We start from the raw sequence: 19,361 nt of genomic DNA, 5'->3' as shown, positions 1-19,361 counted from the left end.
CTAATGTTCCGCTGTAATAGGCTAATGGCTTGTGGCCTAATGATGTTTTTTGTGTCAATACTGCTATCATTAGTGTTCTATTGCAATGGGAAAATAAATAAAACTCCCGATAATAGTCTGGGGTTGCTAGGACGGGTGCTGTTGTAATCAGATCTTGTAATTTAAAGTATTGTGTGATCACTTCCTGTGTCCATTTTATGGGGGCGCTGTTCTTTTGGGCTTTTCTCAGTGCTTGGAGAAGGGGGCGTGTATGCAGCATAGTCTAGTATCCAGGCACGGCAATAATTGCATATGGCGAGGAACTTTTGCATGTCTTTCACAGTTTAAGCATTAGAGTGTGATGTATTGCTTCTGCTCTGTCTGGGACAATTCTTTTACCATCTTTTGAAATTAACTGCCCTAGATACTGCATTTCTTCTAGGCAGTATTGTAGTTTTCCCTTTTCCACTTTGTACCCTTTTGTTGCTACCAGGTTCAACAATGTTATTGAATCTAGTCTACATTGCTCTTGACTGTCACTGCATATTAACTGATTGTCTATATATTGAATTATTGTACTTTTTTACTTAAAATGTTGCCAAGATCTTCTTGTAATAGTCTATTAAATATACTTGGACTTTCACAGTAACCTTGCGATAATCTACAATGCTCATATTGTTCCCCCCCAAGGGTAAATGCTGTTAAGTATTGGCAACTGGGGTCAAGGGGCACTGAGAAGAAGGCATTCTTCAGATCCACAATTGTGAAATACGTCTTCTTTTGGAATGCTGCATAAAATGGATGCAGGGTTTGGCACTAAGGTGAACTCTTTTTGTATGACATCATTAAGAGGGTGGAGGTCTGGGATCATCATCCAAGCCACGCCATTTGCCTTTTTTATAGGATACATCACAGTGTTGCATGGTGAATTTGACAGTACAATTATACCCTGTTGTAGTAACGCATGTATTGTTTCCTTTATTCCTTCTTCTGCCTCTCGGGATAGCAGGTATTGTTTTACCTGGTTTGAGTTTTATTTTTCTGGGCGTCACCCCCTGTAAGAGCTCTACATCATTCGGTCCTGTTGTCCATAACTCTGGTGGTACTTGTTTCATATCATCATCAAAAATTGAAGGTGGTGCACTGACACTGGCCATGAGAGGGTTATTTATTTATCTGTGTTGAATCATTATGTCACATGGTAAGTATATTTCCATTATTATCTCCCCATCAGTGTCACCGTCAGTGAACAACTCTTCATCTGTAAGGTTTCGTAGCGCTACATTTGGGTCAATGCACAACACTGTTCTCCACTCACAACCATGCGTGTCCAGTCCTAATGCCACAATACATTTGGCTGATACCTGCAACCCCTGTAGGTTAATTGAGAGGATAGGGCTGGGCACAATTTCTGGGTTTATCATGGGGTGAAAGTCAAAATCTGAGGGCACCCTCCATTCCTTCTACATTATTTCAGGCACCACTTTAGCTAGAACCTGTATCCCATAGATGAACATGTCAACATCTGTGGGCACCCCTCTGACCGCAATTTCATTTGTCATGGTACTGATCATTAACATCGCTCTCATTGGGCATACCCCTGGAGTAGAGCATAATATTCCTCATTCTGTAAAGGAGATAGTCATGGTGAGCTTGTTAAGGAGGTCCCTCCTCAACAAATTAATTGGTGAATCTTCATGGTATAACAGAGGTGCCCGTACTGTTTTTCCTCCCACCGTTATATCCAAATCTTTTGTGTAGGGAACCTTCAAAATTGCCCCAGAAAACCCACCTGCATTTCAAAATTTTGTCCCGAGAGAGGAAACCGTCCTTCCATAAGGCACGATTTTTCCGCTCCGGAGTCCACCATAAAGATGAACTGCTTGTTTCCTATCTCCCCCCACCAGTGGTTCCTCTTCTGGATGTAGGGAAGTTGATAGGACTGACACGCAAGTACCTTTTGTGGTCTGCCCTAATCTGGGTATATGTTTGTTCCTGGGACAGAAAAAACGCTGTCTGCGACTACTGCTGTTCTGCAGGTGTGCCTATGGCGGATGTAACAAAGATATTTGGGTGGGCGTTCTCCATAGTGTTTTGGCGCGCTACCTGGGGCTCCATACCCTGCTGTGGCGCTTGTTGTCTTTGTTGAATTTGTTGTGTTCCTTGTGGATAATCATTACAGTATTGCTCTTGTTGCCTGTGTCCACCCATTGGTAACCCATAAGGGCTACCCGGGTGAAGGTGACCATATTGTTTTTCTTTTCCTGGGGGCGGGGCCCTATATAATATCCCATGGGTCGGGTGTGGCATTCCCATGAAAAATGTCCCCATCCCCACAATTCCAGCATGACCCTTCGCCCCTTCCTCGAGCCCCTTGTCATCCAAAACCCCTACATCCTTGACCTCTGAACCCCCCTTGCTGCCCCCTCTACCCACCTCGTCCTCTTGTAGGCCTTCCCTGTTATTGGGGACCCTCATATTGCCTCTCACCAGCCCATTGCTTCTGTCCGTTTGTACACCAAGTTTCTGCCCTCCTTTCCAGTGAGCCTCCTGACCCCTTCTCCCAGTCTCCCTGTCTCTCAGTGGGCAGGGCTGTGGTAATCGCAGTGACCTTGACCAGTTTATTCTGTACAAGCTTGGCTTCATCTGCCAACCTCCTTTGCACAATTTATTTTTCTCGCTCTTTGATCCTCCTACAGTGGTGTACTATAATGCTCTGGGTGGTGACGTCAATCCTGACACGGGTTTGCTATCACATCAGCAACCCGGCACAAGTAGGGGTTGTGGGGTGGTAGGCCATGAGAACCCACTTGTGCTGCAGACCATCGTGTCCAGGGCTGGCAATGGGTCTAGCTCGGATGATCACTCTGATAACAATGTCGAGTTGGATGCGCGTCATGTCCATTCGTCGACGGTGAGTGATTCTGATGTGGACGATCCTCTGTCCGTGACACCTGCACTGAGGGGCTAGACAGTGTTAGAACCTCCGCCTGTGTTGGATCGGGACGCACGGTCACACTCCACACCAGTTGCTGATGTGCCTGGGGCAGCACGTCAACGGAGGGATGCAGTCCTGCAGCCGCGGGCGGTGCCAACCCAATGAGGACCACGGTCCTTGGGCCCCGCGGGTGTCAAGCCCAGCAACGCAGTGGCCATGCGCCACCAGGGTATACTGAGTGGGAGCAAGCCATGGTTGCCAATTTCTAACAACAGAGGCCAGCAATTGATAAGATCGCTCAGAGCATGGAATGTGTGGCCCAATCCATGCACCTCTCTGCTAGGCAGGTGCATCTCCAGCAGCGGGCAGCACAGTCAACGGTCCGCTCGCTCAGGCTGGGAATAGCAGCCTCAGAGAGGGCACGCCGGGCTGAAATGGTGTCTCTGCGTCAAGCACTTGCTGCTCACGCAGAGGCACACAGGGAGGCCCTGAGGGATGACCATCAATCCCTCAGATCTACTCTGGGTGTGCTGAACATGACCCAGAGGCAGCGGACAAAGGAGAGGTTGGAGCAACTTGAGAATACCATCTCGGCTGAGCTACGTGTTTGCTGGGAGGTGCTCCAGATGTCATGCCAGGCCATGCAGGAAGAACTACGTGTTACACATGCTACCTCATAGAGTATAAGAAAATAGAACTAAAAAGGCAGGTTAGTGAAAAAACTGTTTATATATTTTAATAATACAATGACATATATAAAACCAATATTAAATCAGAAGTACTCAGAAAAGCAAAAAAATGATACATCATGTTTCATAATCATTAATCACTTTTGCAATTGATGTTTCTATTAACACTCTGTTCTTCCACAGAGGTAGCTCATCTCAACATGTTTCAGTTCTTAATGTCTTTAATACAGAACTTTCGTCAGGAGAAAATAGTGTACATCCAGTTCCTATTGAGCGTTCAGTTTGAGTAGAAATAAAACCACATACAATACACGGCCTGTCCAAAATTAAAAGAAAAAGAGCACTAGTGAGCTATTATTGCTAAAATCAGTCTCAAAACGTTCACCAATGAACTAGGAACCCACCAACTAGGATCACCAAATTACCTCAGGGGGTTCTTGCGGGGGCGAACAATCCTTGATTTGAATTGTAATAGGGCACAGTCCTCTCCCCACTCAGTGTCTGCTATAAATTAAAGCATAAGGTCTAAATTAGCCAATCGCAAAAATGAAAAAAGTGGCAAGCTCAGGGCATATAAAGGAAAGCCAGGTTACTAATAGTAAAACGTGTACAAACACACCCACCTGTATCAAGTATCAATAATTCTTGTAGTATAGGATGGTGGAAAATTAATTATCCTGCTCCATAACCGGGGTAGGGTGTCACAACGCTTAGTTACCAATGGTATCTTCAGACCTGTGGCCTTGCCCACTAGTCCTTCCATCATCTACCTTGCAAGAGAAAGCATGCGTATCGAGTGTGGTGCTGCATGCTGACCTGCGTGTCATCGCCACACAGGACCAGGCTTACCAGTCCCACAGACTTGCTGCCGACGAGGGGCAAGCTGCACATAGGCATGGTCAGGGTACTGTGCCACGTCCACCTTTTGAGTTACAGGGTGAGCAGGACAACAAGTTATCTCCCACACAGTTCAAGCCGTCCAGGCATTGAGCCCATGGAGTTTTTTTTTTATCTCAACATCATCGCATGTGGGTGTTGAGGTGCACCCTGTACTTCCCCCCTTCTGGGTGCCTCCTCCCCCCCAGGTCGTATGTGGCCATTTTCTATTTTTTTAGTTAGTTTAATTAGTTAATATAGTTTAAAATGGTTTGTCTATTGTGCATTCATGTGAGGGTGTGGTGCTTTGTGGCTTTTGAAAGCATCCACTGTCTGTTCCAGCTGGGCCCATTCAAGCTTGTCTCGTGTATGTGTTTACAGCTTGGGGTCCTGACTCGCATATGCCACTCCTGGTTCCCCTGTCCATGGGCTCGCAAGGATGGTTCGGTGTTACAACCATTTACACAAGGGCATAGGACTTACATCATATCTGTGACCTGTCTGCTGCTGTACCACTGTGTTAACACCCGTATTGGGGATTATGGATGTTTTCTGCACGGCATGTCTACAATCAATTTTGGTGAGTTAATTATTGATCTGTCCATTTATTGATGTTGATTGGGATGTATGTTCATTTCTTGCCTGTATACGTGCTTGATGCACTTCATGCTGTAGACGGTAGCCTGCACCCTTTAGCTGTCAAACACACAGTGATGGTGGGAGGGGGCCGGGTGGTGACAATGTCAAGTTGGTACGTGTTGAGTACAGCCCCTGGGGATTGTGGCAAAGGAGGAGGCATTAGGGATGTGAGCCAAGATGCACAACTCATGGTCCACTCCTCACGTGAGATGTCCGCCTATACTACCACTACGCTCCATTCTGTTTGGACAGCACGTTGTGTCTGTCTTCCCTCTACGACTTTGATGCTGCCTGATGGCGCAGTTTTCCTACTGGACTACGGCTCTTTTACTTGTTTTTCACACTCTGGTGCCTTTAGTACCTGTTCTTCTTCCTGCTACTGTCCTTGTTGCAGATCTGACCTCCCGTCTCTCGGGCAGTTATTTCCACGTACTCTTACACTGCCTCGGTTTGCCTCAGTAACCTCCTGTTCAAATGCATCTCTCTGTCGCTCCTCCTATCTTTCATATATCACATCCATGCTTTTATGTTGAGTGTTGCCTTTTGCCAATGCTATTCAACTGTTGTGGTTCTTAACTTGCTGTCAGCTGTTTCTGGCTATTTTGCTTTCTCTGTGCCTTTCCAGACTTGTGCTGTCTCTGCCTTTCTTAGTTCACGCTATCAAGGATTTATTGTGTTTCAGCTCAACTATCCAGTTGTGCCAGCCTCCTTGGTTATTTTCTACTCAATTTCCAGCTCTACCTGTCAGGGTACAGAACCTGTGGTTGTGTAGGAGGAGGTCAGATGTAGGTCTCACACATGGCCCAGTAACAAGCAGCATGAAGACACACACAGAAAACTTTCCAGCCTTAGTAAAGCCTTTTATGCCCTTTTTGCAGGATAAGGAGCCTCCAGACTAACTTTCCCAGCAGCCACAGGGCCAAGAACTACTGAACCCTTGCCACATTGGGTGGGGCACACGTGCGCATGCACGTGCAAGCAAAAGCATGGGGCATGTGCTCAGATGTCCGACAGAAGAAGTTATTAGCGCAGTAGCATTCCTAGCCACAAACTAATACAGCGCAAGGGGGGGCACACAGCGACGCACAAACTCGAGTGCAGTGCATATCATTAGCATATGCAAATTGCCATGTGCGCTACCTATAGAAATCTGAGGCTGGCAGAACGCGACTTGTACTGAAGTCGCACCACACCACACAGGTCTAACAGCTCACCCAAGGACCATTCTATCATTTGTGATTCTTAACACATGGCCTTCCATTTACCGCGGGGCAACGTGCGGCTGCCTTACCACATTAACAGTGTATGAACCATCACGGGGGCAAGCAAAAGTATACAAACGAAACAGCAGACAGGAGTGCTTGTTTTGGGAGGAGTCACTGAGTTTGAGGCATGAATGGTGTTATGTGTGTGTCGGGAAAACACACACAGAATAGTAACTCACACTCTCTTTGCAGCATTGAACTGCTCCAGTTACCAGACCTGAGAGTGCGCAGGCAGGAGGCCAGCACTCACCCCAGAGATAAGTCTCTCTTTGGCTCGCTTTTGAGCCATTTTCTACAATGTGCATGAAGAACATGGTTTCTCTGATTGAGTATGTGTAATTGTCAATTTTTTGCCTACTTTCCCTTGCCCAGCTACCTCCCCTCTCCTGCCCTCTTTCCGGTTATCCTGAATACCGATGCCCATCCAAACAACAGATCCCTGCCGCGGTCTCGAAGGCCTGTGTACGTTTTACCTGCAGGCGCCCAGACCAAGGAGTGGGTGGTTGGTTCGTGCCACTCCTGCGTCTGGAGACCAGAGCTGTGACACTACCCATCTGTTGTTGCATCCTCATTGATTATTGTGTACTGAAAATGCAACCCATCCTATTCAACCATTGTTCAACGGTGCTAGCTTGGTAGTTCTTCTATCATTCTGCTTGGACATGTGCTTGGCCATATTGAGCGACTTCAAGTCATCTACTGGAGACTCTTCCAGGGTTTTTTGGTGGCTACAGGCTTTTACCTTGGTTTGGGGGTTTTGCTCCTTGGAGTTCTCTGCGATTTGGTATTTTTACCAGTCAAGGTGGCCTCTGAGGGGGCTGGTCCCTATTTACACGCAAGGTAGAACAAGGAAACCAAGGGGTAGAGGGATCCTGGAGCCGGGTAGTCTAGAAGGAAGAAGGCAACAGACCCCAGACACAGTTTTTCTGAAGGTCATGGTGATGAGTAAATGAGGGGGGGCCTTTTGTTGTCGGACAGTACGCTTGATCTACAGTGTTTGGGCACTCTCTGACATTCTCATTGTGGGGTACTATGTAAATGATGTGTTCTCCTGGTCAATGTCTGTTCCTGTGTTGGGTTTACTTTTCAGGTATCAGGGTATTGTTGTGGTTTGACATACTGGGGTGTACACATGGGCAATGTTCACATGTGATGTGTACAGGACACTGAGGTTCACTTGATTTCACATGCATGTATTGGGTGCATGTCCCTACTGACACACACACTTACACAATGCTGCACCACACATACAACCACCCTTCCATGCCCACACGTGCACACAGTTTGCCTTATCTGGCATGCTTTATCCCTGCAGCGCATGATCACTTACCATTTGGGGATCGTGTACATGCATCAATAGGTACATTTTGATGCTTGTCCTTTTTATATGATGCTCAAGGTGTATCCCCAACACAATGGCTGCTCACTATGCTGTGTGCTGAGCAGTGGGTTGCAGGAGACTCACACAGCACAAGGGTTAGGGATTTGGCCAATGTGCATGCCAACAGACATTCTGTCTTTTGTTGATGGTACCGCTGGTGGCATGCATTTGTGTATGACTTTGTATGTGTGGGAGGTTGTTGGTCAGTCATTTCATCTGATTCCATGTCAGGTGTGATTGTCTCAGGCCTCTTTCCATTTATCACGTGTCACTTTGTATCTAATTGGTCATGTGTTGGGCTTTTGGTTTGCTCTTTTGCTGTTGCATGCAATGTCATGATGTGGCAGACAAGGGTGATGTGGGTTGGGGGGGGTTGGGTGACATACCAGTGATTGTCATGGCCTGTTTTGTAGGGGGGTGGTGTGATATACACCTTGCATGTGTTCCTTTTGGTCACACAGGATTGGTTATGTTTAAGTAGCTAGGGATGCACACAATGTAGCACTTCCCTGGCAACATTCTCAGGGTGGTAAGATTGTGACAGTTGACTGTCTCTTTGTCATCATCCATTGTCACCTGGTATGTGCCAGGCCTGTGTGCACTCTGCAGGGGTGGGAGTTTGGGTGAAAAATGTGGCGACAAGCTGGGTCCAGGCTGCTTCGCCACATGCCCTTTCCCTTCCCATGGGCAGCACCTGTGCCTATGGTTGGGGATGTGGGAGCACCACCATGTCCACAGGTACACCCTGCCGTGTTGCAACATTGTGCAGGACACATGCTGCCACAATGATCCTGCACACTACTGGGGGTGCATATAGTAGCTGCCCTCCAGAGCGGTCAAGGGAGCGGAAGCATGACTTGAGCACTCCGAATGTGTGCTCCACTATGCCCTTGGTTGCATAATGGGCTGCATTGTATCTTACCGGGGGTGGTGTGGTGGTGTTCCGTTTTGGCGTCATCATGTGGTTGCTCAGCTCAAAGGTAAGGCACTGTCCCCTGGGGAGGTGAGGATGGTTGTCATTTGTTGGGTTTGTGTATTTACCTGTGTGTGACATACATGCATGTGCACAGACATTTGTACTTACCAATGAGCCATGTGTCGCCATGCTTCACAGCTTCCAGGTCCCGGCTCTGGGCGGACATTCTGTATATGAAACTGTCATGGGTAGACCCAGGATAGTTTGCATAGACAGAGGTGATGATTCCATGGGGACCACATACAACCTGTACGTTGATGGAATGCCAGTGATTGTGGTTTCGATAGATGTGCTCAGTGGCCCTAGTTGGACGTAGTGCCTCATGGGCGCAATCTATGGCACCAAGCACTTTGGGGAAATGTGCCAACCTGTAAAAGTCCTGAACCACGGCCTGCCTTTCTGCGGGTGTTCTGGGCATGTGAATGTGCCTGCGGACAGAGGGGCGCGCAGTCATGATTGCCAACACCTGGTGTAGGCAGCATGAAAGCATGGTCATTGAGACGCCACCAACTATGGCAGTTGTCCGCTGAAATGACCCAGTGGCCAAAAAATGCAGGACATTGAGCACCTTTTGCAAGGGGCTCCATGCTTGGGAGCACATGGTGGGTGATGTGAGGTCATCCTCCTATTCAGTGACCAGGTCTAGGATGATACGAGGTGGAAACATATACCTGCCATAGACCTGGTCATCAGGCATCCCAAAAAGGCTGGTCCTGGGCAAATAAATGTGTGGCCTGGCTATTCTCCTCCTCCTGCGGTGTCCCACGATCAGTGCTGTGAGAAATTGGACATTCATCATAGCTATATATACGTGTTTCTTGTTTGCGCACACTTTTATACTGCACGGGGATGCTTCCGCCTGCTTTCTTGTGGTGGACGTGTTTACGTCTGTGCGTGTCTTTCGGCGTGTGCAGGTTTCCCGTATTCAATTCCATGAATACATGTTGTTTGCACGCGTGTGGACATTCTGTGTATTTCCCAGCAGTACTTCCCCATGTACGCCTTCATTTTCACGCATTGTTCCCCATTCCACGTTTTCCACCGTATTCCCCTTTTCGGTGTGGGCATTTTTTTTGCAGTTGTGCCACTGGGGATCGACATATGTGTGTTTTGGCCATGAAGGCAGAATTTTCGCCTGGATAGTGTTGGCCTTCTTCAAAAAACCCTTTTTGTGTATGTTTTGTAGATTATGTTGTCTACACCCCGTGTTAACCATGCCCTGGACCACCCTATGTGTCAGGACCCAAGATTGGAAACATTGGAATCGCTGGCGGTTCCGACGGTGAACGGTCTAGTCCTCACCCAACATGGCACCCAACATGGTGCTGGAGCTTATATAATCTGGCTCCGCCCACTTCTTGGCGCGTTGTATCTGTTGTTTCACTTTCTCAACGCTCCGACTTTGGATTATCACCATCCTGTGTATTACCCTCCTAGTCCCTATTTAACCTTGTTCCTTCCCTTTATCCCTTGTCCACTACCTTTCTATTGTCTTCGTGCTCGCTACAGTTCTACTCTGTGTTCACGGGTGCCGCTGTTATATCTGCTGCGATGCCTCTCCGCTTCCCTATTTCTTCCTTCGCTCTAAACTTTCTATCTACCTTACTTCTACCTGGTCTCCATCCTAACTCCGGCCGCGAGGGTGCTTCTCGCACTGTGTTCCGCATCCGTGAACAGGAGCTTCCCTGCTGGACTTGCTATCGGCTGTTCTCTCAGCCCTTCTGGCTGGTAATTTTCTTCTTTAACAGGCGCGGAAGCGCTGCGCTTTGCCGCTTCTGCGTTTCTTGAGCCCCTGTTGCTTATTCTACCTTTCTGCCTTCTCGGCGCACTGCCTTCTGGCGAGTTGTTCCTTTCCGTTCCGCCGCGGTGGTTCAGCGCTGCTTCAGACTACTTGAGGCATTCCTGTTGCCTTCTCCCTGATTTGGTACAGTAGTCCCTTCCTGTTGCTTCTAACTCCTGTATATCTTTTCTTTTCTATACCTTCCTTTACCTACCCTTCTCCCAGGGTCTACTACCCTTCCACTCCGTATCTTGGCATTAGCTTCTTGGATTCCTGCCTTCAGCTACACTAACTACGTCATCATACCTGGCATCTTGGAACTGCAAACTAAAGATCTGTACCATCAAAAGGACCTGTCTTCCGAACCCATCTATGGACTAGGGTTTTTTCTGCCTTCGGGCTTTTTTCTCTAGAGCTGAGGCTGGCCCCCTGGGGTTCCCCGGTGGCAGGTCCACTCTTCTCTCAAGGTGGCCTCCGGAGTGGCCAGACCTTACCTTCACGAAAAGAAGACCAGAACACAGAAAGGCAAGGTTCCAAGGACTAAGGAGAAGTCAGGCAAGGTTGAGACGGATCCTTGTGTACTTACCTCGGAGGAGTCAGGTGAGGAGAAAGGGGAGGTGGACTCGGATCTTGACAGAATACAACGCCCGAACCCTAACATGGCTTCCTTGGAACAATACCAAGAGCTGGTGGCGGCAATGCAGAACCTCACAGTTGAAGTCCAAGATTTGAGGACAGAGAACTTAGCACTCCGACAGCAGGTAGTCCTACGTAGAGACGACCGTGGAGATCTACCTGCGATGCCCCTTTCCTTCGGCAAATACAACGGTCATCCGGGAGAATGAAGGAATTCCTTGATGCCTGTGGTGTGTATTTTGCCTTCCGTACCCATGCCTATGAATTGGCAAGATCCAGGGTTGGATTCATCATTGCCAATCTCACAGGAAATGCTCTGGCTTGGGCCACTCCTCTTGTTGCCAGCAACGGCCCTTCTTTGATTGATTATGATCATTTTATAGAGGGCTTCAAGGAACGATTCGACAAACCAGAGGTATTCTATTCCTCTTTAGAAGCTATCCTGGATGTCGAACAAGGGAACACAGACGTCCAGACTTACATCGCCCGCTTCCAGAGACTAGCGGCTAAGGCAGACTGGCCTGATTCAGCCCAACAAACTATATTCCGGAAAGGACTCCACGATGAGCTCAAGGACGAGTTAGCTTGTGTAGCACGACCAGTATCTTGCCAAGAACTGATGACCTTGTTGTTACAGATTGAGTTCCGGTTAACAGAAAGGCGGCAAGAAAAAAGACGATTCAGGAGCAATCCTCAGTCTATCAGACTACCGAACCCCTCTCCTGCAACCCGGACCAACGTCTCATCTGAAGAACCCATGCAAGTCGGAACTACCCGGGGACCCCTTACACCGGAAGAGCGTAAACGAAGAAGAGAGACCGGGTTATGCATGTATTGTGGTTCCGCCAAACACTTATTAAGAAACTGCCCGGAAGTGCCACCCCGGAGGAAGGAAAACTTCAACCCCCGATCTACAGCAAGGGAAGTCTCGGGGGAAGTGCCAAGTACCCTTGCAACCACTCAAGAACCATGAACAACCCTGAGGAAAACAGCTTGATGGTGTTCCAACTCAGGTTATGGTTATCTCCTTCGAGTTCCATTGAGGTACTTGCCATGCTGGACTGTGGAGCTGCAGGTAACTTCATGGATGCGAACTGGGCTATAGAACATCACATAGCTACCAAACTTAAGACGACTCCCATTCCGGTAGAGGGTGTAGACGGTCGACCTTTGTCATCCGGACCTATCACCACAGAATCAATACCACTAAGAATGGAGATGAGCCATCACTCGGAATATCTGGTCTTCGATCAGATCAGAGCGGCCCATTTCCCTCTGGTCATCGGTATTCCATGGCTAAGGAAACACAATCCCCACATCGACTGGAAGGCTAATAGAGTGAGCTTCAACTCACTCTTTTGTAAGTCAACTTGTGTGGGCAGCATGGTTTCCTCCACTCATCCCGAAGCAGAACCACTTCCTTCACAGAGTCCGACAATCATAGCCTCAGTTCCACCTCAATATCTCGAATTCTCTGAGGTATTCATAGACATCCAACCCCATGATCTTCCTCCCCACAGACCAGAAGACTGCGGCATTGACTTAGTACCTGAAGCCGGGCGGATGCACCCTTTGTCACTCCCAGAAAGGAAGGTCCTGCGGGAATATCTGGACTCCAATCTCCAAAACGGGCTCATTCAAGAGTCGAGATCAGCCTGTGGAGCCTCCTTATTCTTTATACCAAAGAAAGACAGTGCCGAACTGCGTCCATGTATTGACTACAGAGGGCTTAATAAGGTGACGATCAGAGACTGGTATCCTATGCCATTGATCCGAGACATCTTGGAGGCGGTGCAAGGAGCCGTATATTTTACCAAACTGGACCTAAGAGGCGCCTACCATCTCCTAAGAATAAGAAAAGGCGACGAGTGGAAGACCGCGTTCTGCACTCCTTTCGGGTTATTCGAATACCGAGTGATGCCATTCGGCCTGGTCAACGCCCCCGCTGTCTTTCAGGGGTATATGGATAAGGTGTTCGCAGACATGTTGTTTGTCTCGGTTGTAGTGTATCTGGAAGATATCCTGGTATACTCTCGGTCGTTAACCGAACACAGGTCACTGGTGAGAAAGGTACTCCAAGGTCTTATTGAACACCAGCTTTTGGTGAAACCAGAAAAATGCAAATTCGAGACCACTTCCGTATTCTACCTGGGATTCATTTTATCTGCAAAGGCATAGAGATGGAACCAGCCAAGGTCAAGGCTATCATGGAGTGGAGAGAACCCAGCACTATCAAAGAGCTACAAAGCTTCTTAGGGTTAGCCAACTTTTATAGAAGATTAATACCTACCTTTTCTAACCTAGTGCTTCCTCTCACATCCCTGCTCAAGAAAGGAGTCAAGTTTGCCTTGGGGGATGAACAAAAGAAAGCTATTCAGACCCTTAAGGAATGTTTCTCCTCCGCTCCCATTTTGATACAGCCGGACCAGACCATACCATACATCCTGGAGACGGATGCTTCGATAGGAGTAGTAGGTGCCATCCTATTACAGAAGACAGCTGATGGCTACGAACACCCGGTGGCGTATTTCTCGAAGACCCTCACCAGTAGTGAACGGAACTACTCCGTCTTGGAGAGAGAACTCTTAGCCATCAAGTTAGCCTGCCAAGAATGGCGACATCTCTTACAAGGCGCAACCCATTCCTCCGTGATCAGAACTGACCACCGCAATCTCTGAGTTCTACAACAAATGGAGTGCACCAATGCCCGACATGCTCGGTGGGAATATTTATTCCTACAGTTCGACTTCATAATAACCTATATCCCAGGCACAGAAAACAAAAAGGCAGACGCCTTATCACGAAGTATCGGGAACAGTTCAGGAACCTACAATGAACATGACCGCCTTTTTCCAAATCTCAACATCTTAGCCTCCACTGTCTCCTTTTTCCGAGATCTGATACCTCATTATCAGTCCGGTGCAGGACTACCCGCCACGGTTATCCAAGGCAAGGATGGACTGTACTATCACGACCACGCCCTTTTCATTCCCACCAAGGATCTCCAGAAGCTTGTCCTTTTGTGGTGCCATGATACCCCTCTGTTGGGTCACCCGGGCATCAGAAAGACCTATGAACTCTTGAAAAGAGGCTTTTGGTGGCCAAAATTGAAGACTGATGTATATCAGTATGTTACCTCTTGCTCAATCTGTGCCTCTAACAAATACCGAACTGGTAAACCGCTCGGACTCCTACAACAACATACCTTACCGTCACGACCATGGGAACATATTTCTACAGATTTCATCGTCGATCTTCCCCCTTCTGAGGGTATGACGGTGATTATGGTCACAATAGATTCATTCAGCAAACTGGCCCATTTTTCAGCTTTTAAACAAATTCCTTCTGCTTCTGAGACTGCTGATAGCTTCCTCCGAGACATTGTCCGTCTACACGGTCTACCCCAGACCATTGTATCTGACTGAGGACCTCAGTTCACGTCCAAATTCTGGGCTTCGCTTTGCCAGACCCTGGGTATCAACAGAGCCCTTTCTTTGGCATACCACCCACAGAGTAACGGACAAACCAAGAGGTTAAACGCGAACCTGGAGCAGTACTTACGGTGTTTCTGCAGTACACAACAAGAGAGATGGCATTGTTTCCTTTCTCAAGCTGAGTTCACTTATAATAATACCCTGCATACCACTATCCAAATGAGTCCTTTTTTGTGCACTTACGGGTTTCATCCCAAACACCTACCCGGGTTTGGCTCCCTAGCCATTAAGATTCCAGCTTTGGACGGCGTTTTACAGGAACTTCAGGAGGTTCATGATCTCGCCAAGAAGGCACACCAACTCAGCCAACAATCACAGAAGAGATGGGCAGATAGGAGCAGAGCTTCCAATCCTACATGGGGACCAGGACAACTAGTCTGGTTATCAACTAGATTTCTTCCTAGATGGGTTCATGCTGGAAAATTCTCCCCCGTTATCTTGGACCGTTTTCCATTCTCCAACAGGTCAACCCGGCTGCCTTTCGGCTCAAACTTCCTGACTATCTCAAAAGGGTTCACCCGGTGTTTCACGTCTCTTTGCTCAAGGAGTACAAGGTAGACCCATTCCTTAGACCCAACCGCAAGAGTCGAGCCCAGGTACATTCCGTTCCAGAAGAATACGAAGTAGCATACCTGGTGGACTCCAGATACCACAGAGGTCGGCTCCAATACCTGGTTCACTGGAAAGGCTATCCCGTGGAGGAGAGGTCTTGGGAACCGGTAAGCCATGTTCATGCCCCTAGGCTCTTGAGACGGTTTCATCGCCTTCACCCGGGCAAGCCGGGGGGTACCCCGAGAGGAAAGGGGTATACTGTCAGGACCCAAGATTGGAAACATTGGATTCGCTGGCGGTTCCGACGGTGAGCGGTCTAGTCCTCACCCAACATGGCGCTGGAGCTTATATAATCTGGCTCCGCCCACTTCTCAGCGCGTTGTATCTGTTGTTTCACTTTCTCAACGCTCCGACTTTGGATTATCGCCATCCTGTGTATTACCCTCCTAGTCCCTATTTCACCTTGTTCCTTCCCTTTATCCCTTGTCCACTACCTTTCTATTGTCTTCGTGCTCGCTACAGTTCTACTCTGTGTTCACGGGTGCCGCTGTTATATCTGCTGCGGTGCCTCTCCGCTTCCCTATTTCTTCCTTCGCTCTAAACTTTCTATCTACCTTACTTCTACCTGGTCTCCATCCTAACTCCGGCCACGAGGGTGCTTCTCGCACTGTGTTCCGCGTCCGTGAACAGGAGCTTCCCTGCTGGACTTGCTAACGGCTGTTCTCTCAGCCCTTCTGGCTGGTAATTTCCTTCTTTAACAGGCGCGGAAGAGCTGCGCTTTGCCGCTTCTGCGTTTCTTGAGCCCCTGTTGCTTATTCTACCTTTCTGCCTTCTCGGCGCACTGCCTTCTGGCGAATTGTTCCTTTCCGTTCCGCCGCGGTGGTTCAGCGCTGCTTCAGACTACTTGAGGCATTCCTGTTGCCTTCTCCCTGATTTGGTACAGTAGTCCCTTCATGTTGCTTCTAACTCCTGTATACCTTTTCTTTTCTATACCTTCCTTTACCTACCCTTCTCTCAGGGTCTACTACCCTTCCACTCCGTATCTTGGCATTAGCTTCTTGGATTCCTGCCTTCAGCTACACTAACTTTGTCATCATACCTGGCATCTTGGAACTGCAAACTAAAGATCTGTACCATCTAAAGGACCTGTCTTCCGAACCCATCTATGGACTAGGGTTTTTTCTGCCTTCGGGCTTTTTTCCCTAGAGCTGAGGCTGGCCCCCTGGGGTTCCCCGGTGACAGGTCCACTCTTCTGTCAAGGTGGCCTCCGGAGGGGCCAGACCTTACCTTCACGAAAAGAAGACCAGAACACAGAAAGGCAAGGTTCCAAGGACTAAGGAGAAGCCAGGCAAGGTTGAAACGGATCCTTGTGTACTTACCTCGGAGGAGTCAGGTGAGAAAAAAGGGGAGGTGGACTTGGATCTTGACACTATGTCCCGGGTGCACTATTGTTTAAATATATGTTCTTCAAACTGTTGTATACCACTGTGCCCTTAGGTGGAACTCTGTACACCAATACAAAAGAGGTTGATACTCATTCTGTATTTCCACCAAATTTAATCACTACTGTCCGTTCCTTTGAACCTTTCGTGTTTATCGAAAGCTATGTAAACTAATTGAACAATAAAACTTGTGGTTTTTTAAATAAACTCATATGTTCAAAACTGCAGCTTGCTTTTTGTAGGATGTCACATCCTGATTTTTTTTGATTATATACGTACCCTCCTGGGTAGATCAGGACCGCGCCAGGCGCCCTTATTTTTACTTGAGTACAGATATTCAGAAAACCAACTTGATTAATACATATTATTCAAATCGATCTGTAGAGTTGTAGGATCTTTGTTTATATGCAGTAGCAGAACACTACTCATATTGAAATATTGAAGAGCAAAACAGTGACAGATGACCGCTTTAAATGACATGGATGTAGTGGTTGTCTAGCGAGACATGAGAAGGCAAGTCTCATTAACCACATGAAACTGTCTTGCCGAACTGCAGAGAAAAAGGAATTATTTATTTTTTGTCTTTTTTTGCATTTGTTCTTCCCATGGCGTCCAGAGCGTGATTTACGGAAGTTTTGAAACATTTGAAGAATTATGTTTTGCTAAAAAAAGCTTAATTACATATCCAAAATGTGAACAGTACTTGTAGTAACTGGAGAAACAACTAAGTCAAGAAGAACCTTTGGAAGTTAAATTGGCAAAAGTGACTCCTGAGGGAAGTCAACATTCTGCAGCAGGAAGTCTGTGCCAATTTTGCAAACTGATGTTGAGCTTGCCATGGAAGAAGTAGAAAGTGCAATGCAACAAACTAAAGTTGCAGATGCAAATAATGATGAAATATTAAACTTAATATAGAGCAAAAATAAGTTTATTATAAAATCAAAGATAGGTTCTTACATAGTTTACGGCATGACAAGCATGAATGTTCTTGTATCCAATACAAACCTGCATTGTTCTATGTTAGTGGACAAGCAGGAACAAGTACATCTTTTTTAATTCATGCAATAAGAGCTGTGATGCAAAATTTAACTGATTGCTCTTTGTCATGTATTGTAACTGCTCCAACAGGTTTAGCAGCATTCAATGTAGGAGATGTTACTTTACATTGACTGTTGATGCTATCAGTGGAGCACAAGAACTAACTAGAGTATCAAAAACTTGTATCAAGATCAGCACAAGAAGTAGGAAAAGTTCTTAGAAAAGTAAACACCTTGATTGTAGATGAGGTAAACATGGTGTCTAACTTGATGTTAGCTTTCGTTCACTTGCAAATGCAAGAGGTTTTGAAGACCGACAACAACATTTTGTTCAGAGGTAAACATGTACTTGTTTTTGGAGACTTGTTACAATTAACTCCTGTGAAAGATCAACTAGTTTTAAAATGCTGCAATCTAAGGATAGTCAAAAAATGTCAAGACAAGGGAAAAGACAATAAGTGTGAAAGTGGGTAAAAAGGAGAAACAATTAAAGGGTCAAAGCACCAAATGTTACTTGCCAAACATTTCAGGAACAAATACTAGTAGCAATGATCAATATAACTTTTTTTTGTGGGTGGTGTGATTATTCGTGGATTTGCCCTGATTGGTCACTTTTGCACGTGCTTATTTATCACACGGAGTGGGCATAGCCACGTCAATACATCGCAACTTGTGATTGGTCAATTTGTTGATGCGGCCAGGAGTCATGTTTAGGCATACAATAGCAGTGCATTACATGATTGTTGCCAGGAGTTATGTGTATGCATACAACCGCAGTGCATTATATGATTGCCTGGTGCCACAGATGCGAAGACTGCCAGCTGTGTCGATGAAGATGGACGCCCCATTGGGTCATTTGGTATGCACGGATTTTATTTTATGCATGGGTGTAGCCGTCAATATTCTGCAGTGTGTGATTGGGCCATTTTTTGTAGTGGCTAAACTGGCAGCACGTGAACCGATCAACTGTGAAAAACAGGCAGGATGACATGTAGCCACATAAAAACAGCTTTCAAAGTGATTTGGCCTTCCCTCAACATGGCTACTCCACGTGAAAGGCTCATCTCCGATTGGACGATAATTTAGGCACAAACACGTCATTGCACTTCGGCATACCCGCGCGTATGGAAAATACCCACTAGCCATGGTATTCAACATAATACTAGCCATTGGCCATGGCCTTTGGCTGTGCAGATTGTATCTCCTAACAAATTAATTGGCACTAGTTACGGACTTTAGCTATGGCACTAGCTACAGCTTTCAACGTTGTTCACTGTATTTTTTAAAACAGTGACAGACCACTAGGCATGGCTTTTCACCATGCACATTAGCATTTTGCAACACTAACTGACCACTAGCTATGGTGTGCGGTGAGTGCCAGTGACCAAAGCCTTCGTCATGGCTAAGTCAATGGCCTAAATTGTTAAGAAAATCAAAGATTTATAAACAATGTTAAGTCTTATTCCATTATTGATGTAATCAGTTATGTACAATGTAATTAGTGTTGTCACCAGTGATGGAATCAGTGATGTAATTTGTAATATCATCAGTGTTCTCATACTACATGAAATTACTGATGTGATCTGTGATGTCATTATGGTGTTCACAAGCTGTGCAACAGGCGGTGCAGAATTAAGGTGACTTTAGCTGCATTTCATTGGTTGTGTTGTATTAAGT

This window comes from Ambystoma mexicanum, chromosome 2q, assembly GCF_040938575.1.
Source record: "Ambystoma mexicanum isolate Mex_15411 chromosome 2q, UKY_AmexF1_1, whole genome shotgun sequence".
In the NCBI taxonomy this organism is placed as follows: Eukaryota; Metazoa; Chordata; class Amphibia; order Caudata; family Ambystomatidae; genus Ambystoma; species Ambystoma mexicanum.
Note: the sequence above shows the minus strand (reverse complement) of the source record.